Source organism: Pollicipes pollicipes, unplaced genomic scaffold (genome assembly GCF_011947565.3).
Source record: "Pollicipes pollicipes isolate AB1234 unplaced genomic scaffold, Ppol_2.1 Scaffold_7261;HRSCAF=8764_pilon_pilon_pilon, whole genome shotgun sequence".
NCBI lineage: Eukaryota > Metazoa > Arthropoda > Thecostraca > Pollicipedomorpha > Pollicipedidae > Pollicipes > Pollicipes pollicipes.
The window spans coordinates 34,615,090-34,638,704 of record NW_023597054.1 but is presented as its reverse complement, the minus strand read 5'-3'; the positions used below and the strand labels follow the sequence as shown (position 1 = coordinate 34,638,704).

Sequence of the window (23,615 nt, the reverse complement as noted above, 5' to 3'; positions counted from 1 at the left end):
GGCCCCCAAACACGGCCCCCCCGGGCCCCCTCAAATGCGGGCCGTGGCCTAATTGAGGCTCTTTGCTAACATGGGACGGCTGCTGGAAACTGTGAGCCCCTCACCGACGCAGGGAGACACTAACCGAAACAGGGATCCTCAATGACTCAGGGACCCGGCCATTGTAAATCAACAGCCCCAGCCTTATTCCTGCTTTGGAATCGGGTTTCCAGGCCCATACCGACACAGAGCCGACTGTTTGGAAACAGCGGTACCTGACCGATACATAGACCCTCATCGGCTCAGGGGCTCTCGATCGGCACAAAGGGTCCTCCGACTGACACTTGAGTGTCCCACCCTTGTGGAGCCCCTTAATGCGACCTCCAGCCGGCCCTTTTGCCCTTCTGACCCTCAAATCGGGCCCTAGAACGTCGGTCTCGTGGGGCCCCTTGGGGCCCCTCAGGGCCTAAGGAGAGGGGAGGGGGAGACGTGCCCCCTGTAGCCCCCCACATGCGCCACTGTGTAATCTGCGAAAGTACTGGTTCTATAAATGCTCATAAGTGCATTTCTGACATCTGGCAGACATCTTGGTTTATCTACATCAGCTCAATTTCGTCGCAGTATCAGGATGGGTGAGAACGGTTTTGTGGCTCGCAAGAACATTCGAAAAGTTATGACCTTTGATATGGCCTGTGATTCCAGCAGACATCTCAGGATCAACAAACTGACCTGTGCCGAGGTCGTGCGATCTGGGGGCATCATTCGTCATTTGGAGTATAAGGAGAGATAGGTTTGCTATATAGAGTGGTTCCGGACACATCCAAATTCAGTGGTGCGTTAAACGGCACACCGCAAGCTGACGACAGGCGCTCAATATGCAAGCCGGTGGCCGGCCATATAGATGCAGTTTCAAGGTAAGAGCTTTCGAATCAATTCGCCACAGTAATCGTTAAATATGAGACACGATTGAATTCGGCAAAATGTGCTTGTGTGAGAGGAAATTGTTATCCCTATTCTTGAAGAGCATAACAAATTAAGAACGCAAATGTTCTAGCTTAATACCCATGCTAAATTATATCTTAAATGTTTCAAATCTACCTGTGCAGCAAAAAGTAAAGGAATAAGAAATGTAAGATAAACGCATCTTAGAATAAGTAATATAGGTAAGGTAAGGTAGCAAAGTAAAGAGTCGCTGTAGGCACGCACCATTTGTCTCTGACTGCGATGGACCGCGGTCGGCGACAGCGGCCGCACTAAAGGTCAGCTGACGTCAGAGGGCAAGACGGACGGTACCGAGCATTGCGACATGTTAAGCCGCAAAATTGGGCCGTTGACCTGGAATTTCACATTCAGGTGGTGGGGTCAGGACTCACGTATCAAGGACTGCCTGGCGGGAGCGCCGACTCCAAAATTCCATCCGATTCAAGAGGTCAGACTAAATTCTTAGAAAAAAGCGAAAAATGAGTTGTTCAGCCTTGCATTACAATAGATCGCGTGCTGAAGGATTGATATGAACCGTTGTGTTGCGCTCGTAAAGATTTGCCACGTGTTACGTCTTGGATGCTTTTGGGAGGCTGGTTTATGAGCTTCCTGTGGGGTAGCAGTACAACCGTGGGGTAGCAGCATAGTGGGCCAATCGTGCCTGTCTTGATTGATAAATTTCGTTCCGTGCACGGCAGCCACTGTCACACGCCGTCTGAAAAGCTTTGCAGCCAAGACAAGCACAAACTTATTATAACGGATAAGCACGTTCCAGTCAAAAATTGTTCAGTGTGTTAACTTGCGACTTCGAATATTAAAAGCGGTACGTACAACTGTATAACCAGGTCAGGAATGCAGCCGTTGCTTAGCAACCGGCATTACAATCCATGACGAGCGTTGCACGTAAAATCCCTCTACGCAACAGCTCACCTGATCCTCTCAGTGACTTCTCAGACGACGTGCGGTCGCTATGACCTGCGACCACGTCGGATGCGACGGAAAACCCGCCAGCTGTAGGTCGCTGGAAATCCCCTGTGCCCCCCGGGACCAGATCTGCACGAGATTTGTATGAGTCAGACTCCGAGCAGGCTCGGATGATACCATACTGTCACTGGGGTCCATCAGCGAAACCAGCTAAATGCGCTCGGCCACCTCTGTTGGTTTGAGTCGATGTTCGGATTACTTTACGGCACTTAGTCGCAGTGCGTGAAGTCACTAGCGTTGCAGTCTCCCACGCTCTTATAGGGGGCGTTGATTTGTACATGACAGCTATAGTTCAAGAGAAGTGTTGCTGGTCGGTGCGATCGGTGGCTTCTGTTACAGTTGTTGGAGGTGCTGAAGGACTGTATCAGAAGTGTCACTCCAAGAGTGGTTAGGGATGTCCATTAATGGTTTTGTGTTTGAAGCCATTTTTCAGCCACTGCCGTGGGCCTAGTATTAAAAGATGCTAGGGGTCTGAGAACCCAGCGTGCGCAAGATGACACCCCATCTTGCAAGGTACCACTGCGTGCTAGCTTATGGGCATTAGCGTAGTGCTGGGAGGGGGCTTCGGGGTCATGCCTCCCCCGTGAGTGATGAAGTGATTGCAAGAAGCAATGGGGCAGCAACCCCCAGCGCTTCTTGGCAGCCCAACACCCTCGTAATGCTTTTAAGTTCTAATATATCAAAAACAGGTCATCAAGGCATCAAAATGGGATTTCGAGCTGCCAAAATTCCCCCAAAGCAAAAGCAGAGCTTCTCTAGCGACCAGATGGGGCCCCTTGAATGAAAGTTACTGATATCCCTTGGTTTAGCCTCCTCCTGGGCAAAAGCCTGACCCGGCCGTGCTAAAGGGTGCCAATAGGAGCCGGGCGAACCGAAATGGCCTTTTTATGCCGTGAATGAGTAAAACGGTTCAAATCAAATCCATTCTCGCAATAAATCAAGAACATCTGATATATTGCGATTCATTCACTTGGTCTCAGCTGTAACTCTATGGACTAAAACATACCTTGAAAGCACCACCAACAAGCGCCACTACCGAGAAAGTCTCATCATGCCGGACTCATCTCCCATCTGGCTCGTACGATGGTGACGACGTAAGACGACCGTGTGGAGTGTAGAACCGCTCTTTTGGCATGAGCCAGCTATCGGGTGAGCTGAATAAAAATTTAGAATTATGGGCGGTGCCATGAACGTGAAACACAGCTCGGCGGTGTGCTGAGTACTTGCCTGATTACCAGTGTACCGGGATTAATGCGTCGAGAAACAGTGCCTACCATTTCGATACGAGTGGTGACGTTTTGATAAGGTGAGTGATAAACATCCATTCTATCAAAGGAACGGATGAGCATTTCTAGGCCGAGGGCCCTCGCTCCCAAAATTCCGTCAATGTCGCGAGCATGCAACCAGGGGCTAACTTTGAGATTGGACACAAGCCCCTGTCTCTACCGGGTGCATGAATTACATGGCCGCTGTCGACGCTCGTGTGCTAGCCATTTCAATGTCAGACATTTGATTATAGGACTCTGAGCCGAATCCTACGTCACTGTCCGTCAGGACATGAGTCAGGAGGATCCTGACACCCTTGAGCGATGTGCAAAATAGGCTTATCTCAGTTATGCTGTTTTGAATAAGACTCATTGCTGCGTCAGTCTCCTCTTGAATACTGCCTTGAAGGCTGCAAACATCTAAGCAAAGATCCAAAGGGGGGGGGGGGGGGGTAGCGGGGAAGCTTTCCCTGATCCGTGACACATTGGTCCCCGTATTGGCGAGCTGGGATAAAACCAGTGATAAAAGTTGCGTCAGGGAACGCCGCCACAACCAAGACTACTTGTGGAGTGGGTAACCGCAGACGGATGCGATCGGCCCCAGGTGTGGCCTGGCTCATGGGTGTTGGGAATACCGTTAACCTCTGCCGTAAGTAAGGGCGTGCTTTGGCAACAGGCGGTGGAGGTGATCCTCTGGAATTATATTCGTCAAGGTTGTCTTCGTTAGCCTCGTGGCAAAATTTCGTCCAAGTCCAGCGTAGGTTTTTATTTTCCGGTATGAGCTGGCTATATTCGATTTTTAAGCACGTGCCGTTATATTTCCAATGGAAGCAGGCTCTCGCATTGGTCGAAAAGATCGATTATTTTATTGTCATCCTCCACGCACGGTGCTACGCTCGTAGATGCAGTATGCTACTCGGTTTTAATTGGACGAAGAGGCAGCTGACGAAAACATCAGCCGAGTGATTCAAATATTTAGTACGACGGGTACCGAGACAACTAAATCGATTACGCCGCTTCAAGCTGCAAATGTCTCAAAAACAAAAACCTCAAGACATCGACCAACCAAGCCACCTTATTGCGCCAGCCATTTTAAATAAGCCGACAACAAAGAGAGCGAACGGAATCATAAGAGAATTGAACCCTGCCATCAGGGTATCTCAGACCAGCGGCCTGCTCTCAACAGTCACAGCTAGTGCGTTCGGCTCCGACACAGGCGCCACGTTCATCGGCTCGGCAAACATGTCAGGCTTGAAACTGTATAGTGCTGGACAACTGAATGTCCACAAATGAGCAGTGAACATATATATCATACAAATTATGTGAAACAGGAAGGCGGGTTGGGCTTTGCGTGGACGAGAGCACGCGTCCCATTAAATACTGTTTAAATGAAGACTTGGGAGGCACCCGCCTGCGAAATTTTGACACGCTGTTGGAGAAGCATGGGGTGCAGGGGCATGAACATGTATCAAATTCTGCAGGTAATGGTGAGTTTCATTTTGGATTGACCTCATCGTGACTCGTCGAGATTGCACTGAAACAAAAATGGTGAATCCATCCAAAAAAAGCTTGAAATCTACCCTGTATACCATGACTGACATTTTTGTATCGGTGGGATCAGTTTTACACGCGGCTCTGTTCGCAGTTAGGATGATTGCAGGAAGGGTGCCGCTTGAATAAGTTTACACACATGAGCTTGGTTTGGTGTTGTACTTGATGCCTCTCAACACATCGCAAGTTCTGAACAACGTCGGCACAAATTCTGAATCAAAAGGCTGGGGGGGGGGGGGGGGTCCTATGCATCATACGTGTTAATGCGTGTGACGCCCGAAAATGTATCAGGACTAATGTTGACCAGTCACTTGCCAGAAGGTGAAAGCTGGACAGTTTTCGGGTTATTCATTTGTTACTAAAAACAAATAAAATCATTGGCGTGTAAAAAAAATTATTCTTTACTCCACGAAAAGGATCAGGTCTGGTGTGCCTAAACGGTTCAGCAAAACAGCATATAAACGCAGATCAATGCACGCGGAAAACAGAGTAACGAAGAATGACGAAACAGAAGCCCACCAGCACCAGAGGCAATTATTTCTAAAGAAATATCACATGCCAGCAGCGACAGCAATGGAACACATACATCTAGTTCAAGTATACTGATAGGCTGATCAATACAATAATCCCCAATTGCCAGGACATTTTGACCTCGGGTCATAAGAGCAGCTACGGCCGGGTCTGCACGGCGGTACTTGCTGTATCACATAAGTTCAGTAGCAAATGGCCAGGAGCAGAAGTTCAAGAATGATTTAGTTTGCAAAGAGCAAGACATTTTGCACGTCATGATATGTATGAGCTTTGACGTCACCACGTGACCCCTGGTCATCGTCTACTGGTCAGATGCTAGCTTTCGTATGCACGCCCGTATGCACGCTTTTGTGCAGAGAATAACTATTTTAATCATATAATTCGGGTTCAGAAGCCTCGCATCGTAAACATGCTATTTGCTTACCGACGAAGTACTATCTCTGTTTGCCATTTGAACGCTTTTAAGTTTTTCCGAAAGCTTCGAAAAGTGCTTTTCGGTTGGCACTCGGACAGACCTCTCGTGTGTTGAATAAGACCTGGGTCAAATGGCACCGTTTGATGAGTTAGTCATCGGCTCTCAGCATCGAAACGCGTCCGAGTTTCACCTTTTGTTCACTCCTTTTCTGGTACATTGAGTACTGCCTTATGGGCGCAGCAAAGGCAGCGTTGGTTAATGGAGCCCAAAACGTCCCAATTGAGGATTATCTCTTTGATTTGTATCCTCTTTGTTCTCGTGCGCACATGATGGTAAGGGTTTCCTCGATGCATTAGTTTCCTCCTGAGGTATCGGGCACATCGGACTTCTTGATCTTGTCCGTTAATGACATCTTACATGGCCTTAAGTCAAATCAATTACGGTATGAGGTCATATACCTTATTGGTGATCATTCCTGGTCTGCCGCAAATACGACACAATTTTTCATTTCTGCTCTTAAGTCTTCTATGCCGACGTTACGTGGCACACCAAGAGCCACCGTGCAAACCCAGCAAAAGAGGTCAAGTGACATCAGTTAGGAGTGAGTTTGTTTATTGGTCATTGTCTTTGGACCAATGTGAGTAACCGGTGTTTGTTTTGTTATCAATGGGGCATATTTTTTCTCGAGGTGTACAAATACACCAGAGTTGACTACGATGAACTATCTTGACCTTTAGGATTCAAAAGGTTAGATTTTCTGTAAAAAGGCGCTAAATAATGTATTCATGTGACATACAGATATCCTAAGCAAACGTAATGATGACTCACTATGCATTCTTGTTCGCATTCCAATCCTTATCGGGTCATTAGACTTTGCCACACCTACATATCATAAGTATTCAATGCAAGTTGCATGCACAACTTTTTACTGTGTACTTCGGGATTGTAAGGTATTCAATGTCGTATAAGGTCAACGAGTCTTTGAAGGTTTATAACAAAAGTCAATAATTTAATAGCTATTTTAATTCTATTTTTTTAAAGCAATACCGTATGTTTTATTTGGGCTGGTCTATCAAGTTTCGGCTAGTGTGCACGGAAAAGGCACTGGAGCTTTGTATACATGACATCACCAGCATACTGTGAATATCTTAGACTACTTTATTGGTGCGTTTTCGGAAAATGGATTGTACCTTCGGGCCATTCGTGTCGGTCAAATATCAGAACAGTAAATGAACAACTTCACACCCGATGACAACTTCTGATGCATTTTGATGAGGTTGTCTATTGTTGAACAAAACTATTTCGTGTAGACCGTCAATAGCTGCATGCCAAGCTTGAGCTTGTACGCCATTAGACGGCTTCATCGATATTGCAGATCATTGCTTGGTAAGCCACATTTGAGCTGCACATTCAAATAAACTCACATTGTTGCGCACGTTTTAATTTGTGGACGTCGGAGAGCTAGTGTGGTGGCCTTTTTAAGATGCATAGGCGCTCAGGCACCCGTATGAAGGCTTGTAACCGCTCTGAACCGCTGTGAAATTAAAGTGACAGTTGGCGCTCTTGTGGTGAGCTTCAAGAATGCCCGGATCTCGTAAAGAGCAAACCTGTAGTCTTCATGAATCCACCATTTGGAACCAAATCTGACATTAAAAGTCACGTTTTGGGACCACAATCGCTTCCGACGTGGTGGTGCTCCATTATATACAACTGTGGTCGTTGCCAGACCGCTGACTCCGTCGACATTCGGCGGGTCTTCAGCTGCTGCCATCTACCGGCGAGCGAAGCGACTCCTTCAGCGGGCGGGGCGGCTCCTGCCCGGTATGCGGACTCCCCGGCGCCGGCCGAAGGTAGACTCGTCCAGTCAAGAATCCCAGGAATGGTCCGCTCGGCAGGTGCGGTGCCCGCGGCGGGCGACGCTGCTCCGCAGAAAGCCGGGCCCGGCGCCGGCCGCCCGGCCGCCATCAGCTGACGGCCGGCCGCCGTCGCGCCAGTCGCGACGCACGGGGTGCGCCGCCGTCACCGCCGCTTCTCCGCGGCGAGCCACGCCGCGGCGCCACCGCGTTTTGGGGCTGTTGGCGGCGCGGCGCCCGGCGGTGGTGTAGTATTGCACGGCATGATTCACTCGCGGCGTCACGCAACCCGCAAGATTTAATGGGCCCAGATGACGTGGATAGCGAAGAGATAAGCGACCTGCCCCACGCGACACGGGTAAACCACACCCGCCGACCGGAAAATGGGTCGAGAAATGTGGGCGTAGATGCAGACGACGGACGCGCGTCACATTCCCTCCCGGGTACTCTGCATCAAATCGAAGATAGCTGTTTTTAAGAGCGTTATTGAAGCTAGTCGCTTTTGCAAAGATACAGTCATCGCATTTTAACACGCGGCACGGTTGGGGTTGGCAACACAATGGAGGTAAAGCATTGCGTTTATTTAAACTGCGTGTTATTCACGGCTTACAAAATGAGCGGTCACATCGCGCGGGATTCCAGCTTCTACCGTTCAACCTCCCGGTCCGTTTACGCCGTCTCGCCAGCGTGCGCCAAATCCTCACTCCGGCCTCCCCTCCCTGCTGTCCCAGGGACGCTCGCATTCCAGAGCCTTCGTCGTTTTTATAAGCTGGCAGACTCAAGGCTGGTGTTTGAGCGCGCTCGCAGGGCCCCGTCAGCGATCGCCCCACCAGCCGACGCCCGCTCGGACTGCTCCGGCGAGAGTGTGTGACCCAGCCGTCCACGGGCATGCAGGGATGTCCCTCGGCTGCGGGGGTGGACGCACCGCGTCCGAGTGCCACCCGCCTGGCGGCCGCGGCGGAGCATCGGCGTGCCCTCTGAACTGGCAACGCTGCTGCCATCTCGTGGCGCCGGCTGGCAACTATCACAATGATGGCGGCGCGCGCACACAGCGGCGGGCGGGCGGGCTAGCAACGACGTGATAAATCTGGGCCGAAATAGTGGCTTTACGTGCAAGATTGGTGGTAATTGCTGCGGTACGACGAGCAGCACAGTGAACTGATTATGTGAGGCGAAAAATGGCCTGGGTGCGTGTGCGTACGGCAGGTACATCGAGGGAGAATTGATGGTCGTCACCTTTCACCTTGTCAGACGAACGGTGAGTAGTTTCCCAGCGAATGGCATCCGCGCTGGTGCCATTTCATTGAGCGTTTGGCAGGATGCTTTGTCTTTGCTCTGGCTCAGTTCCGCTATTGTTTAGCGTTTTTGGATGTCATTGGTGTGGTTCCCTGCAATGTGTGGGTGTATGTAATATCAAGACTCGTTGAAAGGTTTCCTTGCAACCTTTCATCCACATATGAATTTAAGACGCTCACGGTATCCTTATGCTTCTTTGGGCATACATAATCACCCAACGAGATTGGACTCAACTGCTCCAGAATATGTGACACGGCTCACGGCTCATTATTCATGATGGCGTCCAAAAATGTTCTAATTTTCCATATCAATGCAAACGGTGATACGCTGACGCGTTGTTCCTTGCCTACATAGCCAGGCACAGTGAACGGAAAGGAGCGCGGTGCGTTCTCAACTTACGCATTTCTCCTCTTCTCATGTTATTGTGGAACGCGTCACACGCGGAGACTGCACGTGAGCACATTGAGTATCTCTGGCTACGTTTATGTGCTGCGCTCTAGTTTCCATCCATATGGCTGCGTCCGATCGTATAGAGGAATCCAGCGGCCGGGGAGGCGTCAGCGGTGTCTGGCAGGCAGGCAACGCCCGGCGGTATCCAGCAACCGCACACGAACCAGCACCATTCTACAGGTGGGCCAGCCTCATCATAAGCCAGCAGTCGGGAACGAGTCAGTGGTACTTAGCGGGCGAGCAAGGCTCGCAGAGACCAGCAAACGGGCACGAACCAACAATAACCAGCAGACGGACTCGATCAGCAGCAAACAGCAGGCGGACAAGAATAGACAATAACCAGTAGGAGGTCACGGCACAGCAGTGATCAGTATGCGTTGAGGGCTCAGAAGTGGCCGGCAGGCGGGGAAGGCTCAGCAATAACCAGCAGTCGGGCTGGTTTCAGCAGGAACCAGCTGGTGGGCGCCGCCCAGAAGTAACCAGCAGGCTGCATGCAGTGTAGGATTTACCTGGGCTGCGACCCCAGTTGATAGATTGTTTGCACAGGCCCATTTCCGTTTTCTGAAACCTTTGAAACGTAATTGCCGACTTTCTGTCAAAGCTTATCCCATGAGTCCTTTGGAGCTGGTCGACACTTTTGCATATTTGATCATCAGAAAATCGTGTAAACAATGACAAAAGCAAAGCAGAGGGTTTTGGCGTGATGATATTTGCCACGTTTGAGCCAGTTCATGGCAAACTGTGGAGTTTGTAGAATGGAAAACTGAGTGACAGACCCTTATTTGCAAAACACAGTCTGATATGCCCCTCAGGACCTCTCGCATTCAGGTACCTCTGATCCAGAAGCAACATACAATTTGAAAACATAGCACTCAAACAGAAAATATTTTATAAGATACGAGTTTAAGTAGTGCATATTGTGAGGTCATTGTGACCCCATCTCCTCCCTCCGGTGCCAAATGAGGAGAGGTCCTCAGAAAAGGTATGCTATTAGGCTTGCGAATTCCTGACGTCTGCATATGTTCCAGCACGTGCTGAGTTTGAAGGAGGAAACTGATTTTATAATCATATTGTTTGATCACAGGCACGTCATTCCAACCATGCCTTCTTTAAAATTCTCAGAGAGGCCAACACTTAATCATTTTCCCCAAATTTCGAGAAAATGTTATGAATGGGCTATTCTGTTGTTACCCTCGTACCAACATCCAATTTGGAGGCATCGAATATAGCAGCTTCTGGCGTTGTTCTGTATGTATCGATATTTCGGTTCCTTCCCCAGCGCATGTGCAGTGTGCTAAATGTATGTATTGCGAATAACCCCCCAAACGGTGGCGGGTTGCATATTGTCGTTCGTTACTTCGACACAGTGCTTCATGAGGAAGGCCATTAACAAACACAAAGGCATCATTGCTTTAGTGACATTTGAGACTCCCCCTGAGGAAAAATGTGCTTTCGATTCATAAAAAGGGAAGGTTGAAGTCATTGTTGATTCAACAATGATCTTGTGTTTCAAGAGGTCAAATTATAGCATATTATGGCCCATGACCCACTGTTTCAACAACAAGGACAAACAATATCGGTCATTGTTTGCTATGACGGGTGCCAACGCATAATTTACGCGAATTATTCTCGGGTGGCCCCATTGTATTGGCCTAACCAGGGTACGGGTTGCGCCCGTGCACGAACAGTCAGCGGCACTCCCAGACGCTGCTCAACAGCCACGAGTTCTTCAGGTACTCTCACGTGAACTGTTAGAGCTCTTCGCGGACGGGACAAATCTATGCACTCGGACCAAGTTCGTGGGCTGGACTGGACCATGTCAATGATTTTGATTAGGCTGGAAGCAAACGGTGTCCAGCATTGATGGACTGGAAAGAATTAAAGAGTCAAGCTTGGTCATTCCTACGCACCAAGTCCTGACTGGTGGACGCCCCGAGTGACTCAGGGTGTCTCTGTGACTCGGAGTGACCCGATGTACCGAGTTTCTGACCTTTGACCTCCTAGCCCCTCGTAAACTGCGGCCTGAGAGGGGGGGGGGGGCGACCAGACAAGAAAGGCTGCTGCACCTCTCTCAGCCGCGGATTGAGGCTGGGCGGAGGTGGTCTGAATACCGAGCCCCGGCCAATGACAGCGAACTGGCGGACGAAGTCAAGTCGAAGTCCAGATTGTCAAGTCAAGTCCAGACAATACTTCGAAAGACCGCGATGCCACTGGCTGCCAGCTGCTCGGGATCGCACGTGTGAAGATTGTCTCATCCTGTATGCATAGACTGCGACTTGCACGTAATAGCCGAATGTACATTTTTACCCAGCACCATGACCTAGGGTGGTATTATCCAAGTTTTCTTGTGGATTGCCTTCTTTCAGTGCAAATGCAAATGTTAATGCAAACACAATTTAAAGGGTTTGCATTGATAAGTGAGACCTTTTTTAGCATGAGCTTCAGCTGGAACGTGGTGGATTGCATCTTTGCTGCACGGTGAATTAAAACCGATCAGATTTAGATTTTGAGAGAAACGCAGACTGATAGGAAGATTGGTTTTTATTACTGATCTGCATTGAATGAAGTCCTGAAAATAAGCTTTATAAGCTCTACATCTCGGAAAGATACATTAATATTGACTCACTTGCCATGTGCTTTAGTACCTTGCAGAAGTTGATATCGATACATTGCTGTGCTAACAATGCTCGCTTTACTTGCAGAATATGAACTTTCAACACAACCCTCTTCGAAAACGTCCCGCGGCCTCCACTGGATCGTCAGTGGTGACGTCTGAAGCACGAACTGGTTCTGGTAAGTACGGCGACAGAGTTCTCTTCTAACCAGGCAAAAGTATGCACATATGAGTCGGCCAAACAGATGTCATTTTCCTCATCGTGACTGGCAATGCACACCAGCTTCGTTATCTTACGCCGTTGTGTTGAGGTCTGAGTCATTGGTGTGACTCATTGGGGATTGAGCTTGGAACGTGTAACCTATCCGACCTGACTGGTGTGGAAAGGTTGGTGTAAGCCATGGGCCGGCGAGGGTCCACCTGGCACGAGGCGGCCGTGTCGTAGCATCGTACATTACTGTAAAGACCCTACCGAAATTTGGTATGGCCAAAAGGCCGCATGACATTGTCTGTTGTGCTATTTCGCACCGCCCTCTTAGTACGCTCAGGCTGAAGGTCCACGCACGCAACCCACTCTGCTTTGCACGTATGAAAGTTTGCTAGCCACGAAGTCATCCGCGTAAACTGCAAACCACCTGTGATAACCCCAAATATATCGATTGCCACATGAGTTGATCGCTGCAGGCTACCAAAGCTCGGTTAGAACTAAGGATATGTATCAGAGCAAATGCGAGGCTTTCTTCGATGAATTCATTTAGGAGCATGATAATAAGATACTTGGCTGTGTGGGATGAAGTATATGTTTTGCAAGGACTAACACGCATTTTAAGACTTGTTTTCTCATGCAAAGTGATGACCCTTAGTGATGAAATACCTAGGTGGAGCTGTATGCGCGGCACCTTTCTCTTCCTTCAAGGCTCAGTCACCAGCTGGAGAGGGCGTCTGCGTTCCTCCGTCCAAAGTCAAGGAGAATACCATTAGACCACCGAAGCAGCAAAACAAAGGACCCAAGTGTGGCGTAACTTGGAGGCCGTGAACGCAGACCGATGGAGAAGAGAGACACCCGGTCATGTTTGTTCACTTTTACGAGTGGTAGCTAGGAGAAGATGGCCTGAACAATGATAAACTGATGGCCGTTTTGACCTTTCTAACTGGAGAGAGTCTCATCCACGAGGCCACATGGCGGTTGACTGCGTGTCACAGATCAACCGGCACACACCGTGCTGTTGATTTTAAACCCAGCTGTGGACCCAGGATGGGAGGCCGTCACCAGTTTACGTCAGTTTCAGGGTGGTCGCCACTTGACGACGCGTGTTAAGTTTACAGCGACCGACACCTGACGACCCCTGCTGGGTTCAGGACGGCGGCAACAGTCACTGATGTGCATTCGGTTTTAGAATATTTGTGTCCACAATCGCTGTTTGGCGACTCTAATTACCATTATACCGTGTTAAATTTACATTTTAGATTCGTGAATTTTAAGACACATTTGATACAGATAATTTCCTTTCTGAAAGCCAATGAGACGCATCAAGTACCATTCTATTTTTACTTTCCTTCCATAAGAGCTCTAGAAAGTATCTGCCCAGCGCCCCCCCAAATCCCAAACAACTGAAAAGTTATCACTTTTGCGTTTCCTTCAGCATCAACGTTGTAAACCGAAAGCATTCAAATTGGAGGCACCATCGTCGCAGATTTGCTTTGCCTCATTAAGTCCATGCTATAGCCAAAGCTCTCTCAGAATTACTGCAGCGTGGAGTAAAACTCTTGGCAAAAAGGACATAACATAGGGAACGTTTGCCTGCCTGGACTGGATAGTAACCGACTGATCCCAATCAGCCAGATTTGTCTATCAGTGCTTCGTAGCTCATTAACTCATCAATAACTCATTTATCAATAGAATGGCGGGGCGACCCCAGCCTACACGCTTGACATACCTAGATGGCGAGAGCGTTTCCTGCCGGTATGTCTAAGGAGCGCACAGCCGTCCAGAGATCAAAAGGAGCGCGGATCCATGGGTGCCAAGCTGGCGGCCCAGCGCGGTGGCAGCGTCCGGGGGAGGGCCGCGCAGCCGCGGGCGGCCGGGGCCGCGGCGGTGGCGGTGGCTCGGTTCGGCGCCGGGCGCAGGTCGGCCGGCTGTGCGGTCCGGTCCGGCCCGGCCAGCGGCGCGCGCGGCCGGGGTCGCCGCTCGCGCCCGGTGCGTGCCGCAGCCTTGGAGCGGCGGCCGGCGCGCGCGTCAGGAAGCGGTATGCGGCGCTGGGAGAGCTGGCGGCGCCCGAATAGCGGGCGGCGGCGGCGGCGGCGGCGGCGCGCCGGCGCACAGTCGTGCCCAGAGCGCTGCGCCGGCCGCCGCGCCTCCGCCGCCACCCTCTCCGCCGACAAGTCCCGCTCGGGAGGCACGCGCGGGAGCCTCGCTGCGGCCGGCAGCCGGCGAGCATGGTGAGTGGAAACCGTCGCGATCGATTTGGGGCGAAATTGTCAGCGCTGCCACTGCAAGGCCCCTTGGCGAGGTTGTTCCGCCGTGAGAATGGTTCTGTGACTTGAGCAGAATGCGACTAAATCGTTTTTGTCATATACGATGCCGCTGTTGTTCAAGCATCTCGGCGGTGTACGCCTGAATGGACCTGAACAAGGTGGTGGGAAAATTTCACAACTAGTTATGAAGGAGCTGATTGCCGACTTTTAATGGCACTTTGACTTTTATGTTTTGAGTGACTGATGTAACGTTTAACCCTGCGACAGTCCAACTTCACCCAGTGTGGCTCTTGATAGTCAAGAAACGTCGATCGATGGAGAGGGAGAATGCTATTGCTCTTCTTTTTAATTATAACGTAAATAAATGACAGCTGCCTAACTTGACCTCGCATGCACGAATTCGCACCCATGGAGAGAAAAGTGCAGCGCATGTTGTGACATACCCAATATATACCCAATATGTAGCAATTTCAGAAGGCAAGGTACAGCTGCTTCAGGCTGCATGATACTTTGAACCGCGATATGATGCAATACATGTTTAGCATTTATTCGCATGTTAATACAAGTAACATTCATTACTTATACGCGACCGTGAAAAGACGTTGGTTGCCTAGGAATATGAAATAAATGTATATGGCGCTTATACTAAAAGTACGAGACCTGAACAATACGAAAAGCTTTTATCTGATCTGGGGGGGGGGGGGGGGGGGTAATGAATACAGCCATGTCTCTATTTTTCTGAACGGGTGTGGCGGTCCCCCACCAATGTTTGGTTAGAGAAGCATAACTCCAACATTTCACGTTGGAAGGATGCTCATAAGATATCCATGAGCGCCCTAGGTGTAAATGATTGAACATATGGTATCGATGGGCACAAGGTCACCCTGAGCAGCCTATGCTTGCTCTTGCAGGTTCTCTTCATCAATCTGTCCTGTGCATCTCTACCATTGAGCGCAGCGGTTGGCGTTTAAAGACAAGGTCATGTTTCTCACTGGCGCCTGACGATGTCTTTTATCAAATGGACAGAACCTTAATTTGCCTTGTTCCCCCCAATCGTGCGAAATAGTCAGCTAAAAAGGAACTCACCAAAAGGCTTATGCTAATTGAAATGCTCGCGTCATCTTGTTTCCACTTCAACCTATCTTCAATACGCTATGCCTCTGCCGCTTGCTTAGGTGATGACTTGCTGAAAAAAAGTGTTGTGTATTGTGCTGAGGTGTGCATCGCTTAGCTACCTATGTTTAAACATACCGGCATGTTTTTCGCCCCAATCTCTGTACGTCATGACTCCAGTCGCATGAGACATTTAATCTATGAATGCTTTTAACCGGGATTGACACTTTCAGGCTGTGGTAAAATGGTCATGTAAATGGCTGTCGGCTTCGTCCCTGAAATCACTTCATATGTGTACTTTGATGACAATTTTGGTAATTTATTTAAGTGGGGCGAATGTACAGATGGTAATCACACCACCAGCAGAGGCGACACAGAATGAAGACCCCACATCGTTAGGTACAGAATCCTGAATGGGTTACGAGGAAGATATCTTGCACTGTAAGCAAAGGAAGAGGGGATTGTGCGCATGCTGATATGTCTTTGGCCAGCATGTACCTGCAGAAGTCATGACTGGTTAAAAGATTTGATACGGCCAGGCGGTAGCTTTTTAACATGAATCTGCCATACGGCAGCAAATATTCAGAACATAAAAAGCAGGATGTCATGACTGTGTCTTAAACATTACACAACAGCTATCACTTCAGCTACTTTTAAAGTAATAAATCCGAAATTCGCAACCTCAAGGTAAATCGCTCGTAAATTCGGTAAACGCACAGCTCATCGACCCGAGTCATGAACATGCCGTTTTGGTACTGAACTTTTGTACTGTTGTGCCCATGTCTGTTTACTACCCCGACTTGTGCTTTAATGGCAAAAACAGTAAGTTTGGTACACGACATGCGCATCATTATTGGCTCAGCTGGTGAAGGCGTGATCAAATCGTGCTTCGTAGATGACGCTGTGTACGAACAATGAGGCACAGTTAACAGCGCTTCATTTTTTCCTTCTTAGATTTCGACATTTCCCCGCATTGTTCGTGCCGATATCTGTAGCACAAGGCAACTGGTGATGGATCCGTTGCGAACGTTTTTGATGCAACAGGCGTGATATGCCACGATAAAATAAGCGTACGTCATGTGCAATATGAGCTCTGATCCCATTAGCTCATCTGCCAAAAAGTTTGGAAAAATCTTCTGAAAATTAAAAATATGTAAAGCGATGAGGTGGGCTAATCGAATGTTGCAGTCTACAACCCAGCCTCGTCCAGCTTGATGAAGCAGCTGTAAGCTGACGGCCTGGCACGAGCATACAATTGCAACGTCACTCGTTCCAACGACATCCTGCGAGAGTCCGGCGGGTACGGCTTTCTAAGACATCGATGAGTCCCGTGTCATGGAGAGCTGTTTTCGGGTGTGTACAAGGGCACAATGCATTCGTCGAAACAAGCCATTTTCATCGTGTTTCACCTGGAAACCTGGTAGGTACGATGCTAAGCGTTGTTTCAATCCCAAAGACGTTATTTCGTCGAGCGGCCCCGGCTAATGCCATATGGCACGCAAAGACCGCGGGCTGCTTGAGAAAACCAGTACTTATGACTTCATCACCCGTTTTGTATGCCGCATTTGCCACATCGCTACGCTAATCACCCTGCAGCAGCCCTAAAACGTTATCTTCCTATCGAAATAGACGGCCACCGGAGCGCAGAAATGCAGGAACGTACTCAGAGATCGTTGGGGGTTTTCCGTCAAAGCCGGCTGCTTGGGTGGATCACGCTGAACATGATGGAGAAAGCACAGAGTGCTTAGAATTTTGAAAACTTTATATGCTGTCAGCAATTTATTGGGGTACTGGACTATTGACAACAGAAATCATCAGTGGATTCAGCTATTCAATGCATTTACTTTTTTAACATTCGTCACGTTCTTAACATTTGTTCCTTTTCTCATCGTCGGACATATTTTTAGCAAATGATACGGATATAAAGTGTTTGCCGACTTCTTCACCAAGAGCTCGATTTCCTTCAGGGCTTCTGAAAGAAGCCCTGAAGTTTGCCTGAGCCTGAAGCCCTGAAGCCCTGAAGAAGCAACTGTTTGCAGCTCGTGCGATGGAACATACTTTCTCGTACACAAAACGTACAGAAACCCGTACGCTCACTTTAAAAAGATTGTTATTAGGCACCATCTCTTATGCCGAAAGGATGTCGATTCAATGGTGCAATGGATGGTGCATTCAATGTCCATGGATATCTTCGAGAGTTTCAAGGATCAACATCACACAGGTGTACAGCATAACTCAGAGGAAAGCATTCAGCGAAGTCTAAACAAGCAGCTGCCGTTCGAAAGTCAGTCTCCGCTCCCTAATGGATCTGGTGACTTTGGGGAGAAAGTTTCGCGTGGTAAATAACAGTAGCATAAAAGGTAAAGAATGCGTGAGTGACAGCGGAAAGGGGCGAGACGTTTGAATTTATTTTAACCGATTAAATGACATTCTATGAAATAAGCATCAGCCCTGCACGGCAGGGAAGAAAGGCCTCTAAATAACCTCGCATGCATTTTGTCTGTGGAAGACGTCACGAGACTGTACTTTGCAGCATTACAAATCATTTGCTCCTCGCACAAGCACTAACACCTGATAACCATAACAGCGTTTCCCACCGTTTACTGGCCGTGTGGCTATTTTGGGCATGCCTGGCATTAAGGCGATGCTCGACAACAACCCAGACTATGCTGCATGCTCCGACGGTGTGCAGCAGTGGTGATAATCTGACAAAGCGCCGCCGCCGCCGCGTCTCGCACGCCATCACACCTCAGTACTGTGTGATAGTCCTCCGCTATGCCCGGACCAAGCGAAGCGACAGTCCTCCACTATCCCTGGATTGAGCGACAGTACTCAGGCCACCTGCGCGAGGCGACAGTCCTCCGCTCTGCATGGACCAAGCGACAGTACTCAGCCCACCTGCGCGGGGCCACACTCCTCCACTACACGGGGATGAAACAACGGTCCTCATCTCCACAGTGCTTATGTTACGACCCCCAAGCCCGTGTCATAAATATGCCCTACGTCATTACCGGACCCGCATGCGCACCTCATACGTGATATTGTCTTTTATAATACCCGGACTATGAGAATCCTTCTGCCATCAGCAGACGAGGAGGTAGTTCGGAACTTGATCCAGTCAGCATACCCGGACCACGAGGCAGCTTTCTGTACCGTGTCCGGACCACGAGGCAGCTTTTTATACCGCGTCCGGACCACTAGGCAGCTTTCTGTACCGTGTCCGGACCACGAGGCAACTTTCTTTACCGTATGCGGACCACGAGGCAACTTTCTATACCGTATGCGGACCACGAGGCAGCTTTCTATACCATATCCGGACCACGAGGCAGCTTTTTATACCGTGTCCGGACCGCGAGGCAACTTCCTATACCGTATGCGGACCACAAGGCAGCTTTTTATACCGTGTCCGGACCACGAGGCAGCTTTTTATACCGTGTCTGGATCACGAGGCAGCTTTCTGTACCGTAGCCGGACCACGAGGCAGCTTTCTGTACCGTATCCGGACCACGAGGCAGCTTTCTATACCGTATCCGGACCACGCAGCAGCTTTCTGTACCGTATCTGGACCACGAGGCATCTTTCTGTACCGTATCCGGATTATGAGACGATCATCTGCCATAATCAATCATGTGTGAATCATCCTACCCGGTCCACCCCAGCCGTACCGCAATATCCATACCATTATACCTCGAGCACCACATCCGGACCATTATGTCTGGACACCGCACCAGGTGCGGCCTGCTCGGGCTGCCATTGTTGGGCCACCATAACCGGACCACTTCGATGGGTGCATCATGCCCGGGGTGTCATACACGGGCTACCACGTACGGCCTACCACATCTAGATCATCGCAATCGTACCATCATAACGGGCTTATCCGAGCTAGCGCTCTCAAGGTACCGTACACGAGCTACCGCACACAAGCTATCAAACGCAAACCACCATAAACCAGCTGCCATGCTCAAGGTACCAGACGCAAGCTACCAAACACGACTTACCAAACACAAGCTTCCATAAACTAGCTACCATACACAAGCTACCAAACGCGAGATACCATAAACCAACTAGCATACACAAGCTTCCAAACACGAGTTAACGTATACAACCTACCATATACGAGCCACTAAACACAAGCTGCCAAGCACGAGCTGCCATTACAAGGTACCATAAACCAGCTACCACACACAAGCTACCGCACACGAGCTACCATACACCAGCTACCACACACAAGCTACCATACACCGGCTACCATGCCCATAGTACCCCGCCCGGACCACCACAACTGGACCGCCATGCTCAGACTATCACACGCGGACTGCCATACCCGGACCACCATACCCGGACCGCCATAACAGGACCACGAGACGGACGACCACCACCGGCCATGGCTGGACCAGCTCGAGACCGGACTCGCTGCATTATTCATGAGCCAGTCCCGTGCAAAAGGAGAATGATAGATCTCCTCCTTCAGTCATAGTAGTCGGGAGTTCGCTGCATGTTGGTGCAATCTGGCATAGCTACGCAGCTTTCATTCATCGGAGCAAGGCGGTGCCGTGCGCCCATTGCTGGATTAAACATTGGCAAATGCTAGGGTTTGGAGACTCTGGGTGGACTAATGGTTGCCGGTTTCCGGTCACTGTATGCCAACGCAAAAACCAATCGATTCTGCTGGGCGGGCCTAGCAGTGAGATGAATACCATGCGTTTTTGCTAAAGCTTGCCTTGTTTTGGCTTACACACTTATAATTATCCTCATAATTAAAGTGATTAATACACCGAGAGGATAACATTTAGGTGCAAAAGCATAACTTGCCAAAAATTGTTGAAATGCCATAACGTTGTGATTAACGCCAAAGTGACTTCAAGACCCCCATCTTAGCTTCCTTTAATCATATACACATGAATTGCTAGAATTTATGTCCTTTGGGCACGCAAGCGCAAGATGTTATTTCTTTTATTGACGGTACAATTATCGCAGTTACATCTGCATTTCAAATGAAAGTGTGGCTCCCCGGATAATGATGCATGGGTTCCTTTTCACCCGTGGAAAAAGTGTAGCCCGAAAGCTGTTGTATCAGACAACGATCATTCACGGTACCTCTGAAACATGACCACGATTTCGAAGGAGCAGATGTCCGAAAAGCAGTGATCATAAATCATGGGAGCAACATTTAGTTCATTCCAAACAGATAGGTAATTTACCTTGGATAAGCAATGACTTTGATTCTAGAATGCTCCCCACAGTGACTCGCTTTGATTGAACTGTGCTCATGAAACGGACTTATTAAAACACATGATGCAGCGTTAGGTAGTCCGATCCCAGCCCACCACATCTCTGTATGGCCACCAGGTTGTGCGGTGCACAGTCGTTTATATTTCCAATGCTTGTTCCGTGTCACCTTTTGCACGAAGCCAGACAGGTTTTATCCTATCTTGACTTTGACATCCGATCTTGTCATTTTCCATTCGAACATTTCTGCTGTAACCAAACCAGTCACTGCTGATACGGCGGCTAAAGTGGTCAACTTCCTGATCTCAGGACAGGCCAGACATAGCGCTCCGTCCTGGTGCCGGCCGCGCCGCTGCCCTCGGTCGGGCGCCTGCCGAGCCTCTGCCCTCGGTCGGGCGCCGGCCGAACCTCTGCCCTCGGTCGGGCGCCGGCCTAGCCTCTGCCCTCGGTTGGGTTCTGGCCGAGCCTCTGCCCTCGGTTGGGTTCTGGCCAAGCCTCTGCCCTCGGTCGGGCGCCGGCCGAGCCTCTGCCCTCGGTTGGGCTTCGGCCGCGCCTCTGCCCTCGGTCGGGCTTTGGCTGAGCCTCTGTTCTCAGTTGGGTGCAGCCCTGACCGGGCATTGCTGCTGGCGTGGGATGAGCAGCACGATGAGACTCGAATCACTCCATTCGTTTGGATGTGCGGAAGGTGATAATCAACCACAAGGCACTTCCGTTCTGGACCTTGCTGGATAACATCCGAGGAATTTCCGGGACTGCTGTCTTTTTCTCTCACTATGCTTTACCGTCCACTGCCTGTATAATTTTCAGCCTGTGGGGCGGTGACAACACAGTAACAGGTGGTAGCGGGCTGAACATTTTGCGGCGGTTTTTGTTGCCAATTTTTCTTCGCTGAGATAGAAGAACTGGTCGTTATCAGGTATGCAAATGTGTGTGATATTCAACGCACGCTGACGCCCATTTCTTTTTTCTCGTTGCGTTGATCACGCTGATGACACTTGACAAACGTCAGGCTGCGCCACTGTTGCTGCCTTCGGCGAGGCGGCATGACGCGGCGGCTCTTGCCGCGGCCTGATACCTGTTCCGGTACCGAATCGGCAAGCCCTGCCGCCCCTGCGTGCCGCGGCGCGCCGTTTTTGGCGGTGCCGATGCGACACCGGCCGTCAGCGGCGCCGGGCCGGCGGGCGGCTCCCACGGTACAGCTGCACCGCTTGGGGGGGCGGCCGGGGCCCGCGGCGGGCCGCGTGACATCACGCGATCGCCCCTGCACTCGGCCGAGCGGGTCACCGGGCCGCCGAGCGCCAGCCGGCGACGCCCACGGCCGGCTGGAGCAGCGCGGTCTGAGCGGCGGCCGACCCACGGTCAAGTACAGACGGGCTGCTGCAGCGACGGCTCGCCCGCAGGCGGTACCCGGGGTCAAGTGCAGACGGCCTGTTGCAGCGCCGGCTCGCCCGCAGGCGGTACCCGGGGTCAAGTGCAGCAGCTGCCCGTGGTACACGCTAGATATATCCGGTGGTGATTATTGCAAAGTCCGGCGTCTCTTCCACAAAAACCACATGTAAGAGGCTTGAAAACACGATTTCGCAGCGCCAAGTTGCTGTCTTTGACCGTCTGAGCAGTGAAAGGTCTCTCTCACTTTGTCTCCGCCTCGGTGCTCTGTTACGTTAATGCCTCCGCCTCTCCCCACTGGTGGGCGTGAGCGACCATAATGCTTCCTCCTCCTGCCGCACCGTTCACAGCTGACTGGGGAATGGGTACCTCCCGGCCTGCAAGGCACATACGGTCCTATTTTAGCAGCGGAACGTCCATCCCGGCTTTCAATGTATAATTAAGCGCCATTAATGTCGATAAATTATTCGGACAGCGCTTATCTGTACTACCCGACGGTATTCCGAATCTGGGACGGAAAATGCGATTGACGATCGGGGAGATGGATGTGCGGCGGCCACGCCAGCGCGGCATCGCTGCCGGCCGGCGGGGCGCGGCGTGGCAGCCGGTCGCAAGGGCCTCCCGGACGCGCCGTCGTCGCCTCGTCGGCGCCGACAGGGCCACACGACAGCGCTGACGCGGTCGCTCGGCGCTCGCGACGCAGACGACGTCTCCGGCGGCGGCGTGGGGTCGGGGCCCGCTCGTCGAGCGCCGCGCAGCCGCCGCCGGCCGGTGCTGGACCCGAGACCGGGCGGCGGGCCTCCGTTGGGCAGCGTCGCCGCCCGGCGCTGCGTAGCCGGACGACGCAGCCACCGTTACAGCGCGCGCCGACCGGCCGGCCGGCGAGCCCTGAGGAAAGCACGGCTCGGCAGTTAGCTGCACGCAAATGGGCCGCGCTGAATTATTTATTTTGCTGCACGCCGGACCGATGACGCCATGCGTAAGACGATACGCGGCCGTACGTTAGCGGCCGGCTGGCGGACCACGGCGCGCCACCAGCTGTGGTCGCGCGCGTCGGGAGCTCTGACCGGACGCTGTGCCCCACGGGAGCACCGCTGCCGACACGCAAACTTATCCCAAACTTAGCCCGGCCACCGTGTGACGTCACACCTGGCCGCGCCCGCAGGTGACGTGGCCGGCTGGACGGGCGGCCGCCGGTCGGCGGGCCTGAGAGCGGGGCTCATCCCGACGCACGTGCCCAAGGCCGCCGGTGCGGCGCGGCCACGCTCCAGCCCGGGCCGCGGCTGCCGGTGCCGCGCCCTGCCGCAGGACATCCTCTGCCTGGAGCGCGATGCCGACGCCTCCTCGTGCACCTGTTCAGCGCGTGCGCACGCGAAAAGCAAGGTGAGTGGCAGCCGGCGGCCGCCTCCCAGGCGCGCGGCCGGTGAAAGTGGCGAGATCTCCTGGGCTGGGCGCCGCCGCGTCCAGCACATTTCCATTGTTTTCCCGCGTCG

General features: G+C 51.2%; 1 long non-coding RNA gene across 1 annotated transcript; it reads left to right on the top strand.

Annotated features, from left to right (window-relative positions):
* The first annotated feature begins 8,618 nt into the window (after positions 1–8,618).
* LOC119112219 (uncharacterized) lies at positions 8,619–23,364 on the top strand. Its single transcript, XR_005095696.1, has 3 exons — positions 8,619–8,817; positions 12,008–12,098; positions 23,288–23,364. It is a non-coding gene; the product is annotated as an uncharacterized LOC119112219 (long non-coding RNA).
* The last annotated feature ends 251 nt before the right edge of the window (positions 23,365–23,615 follow it).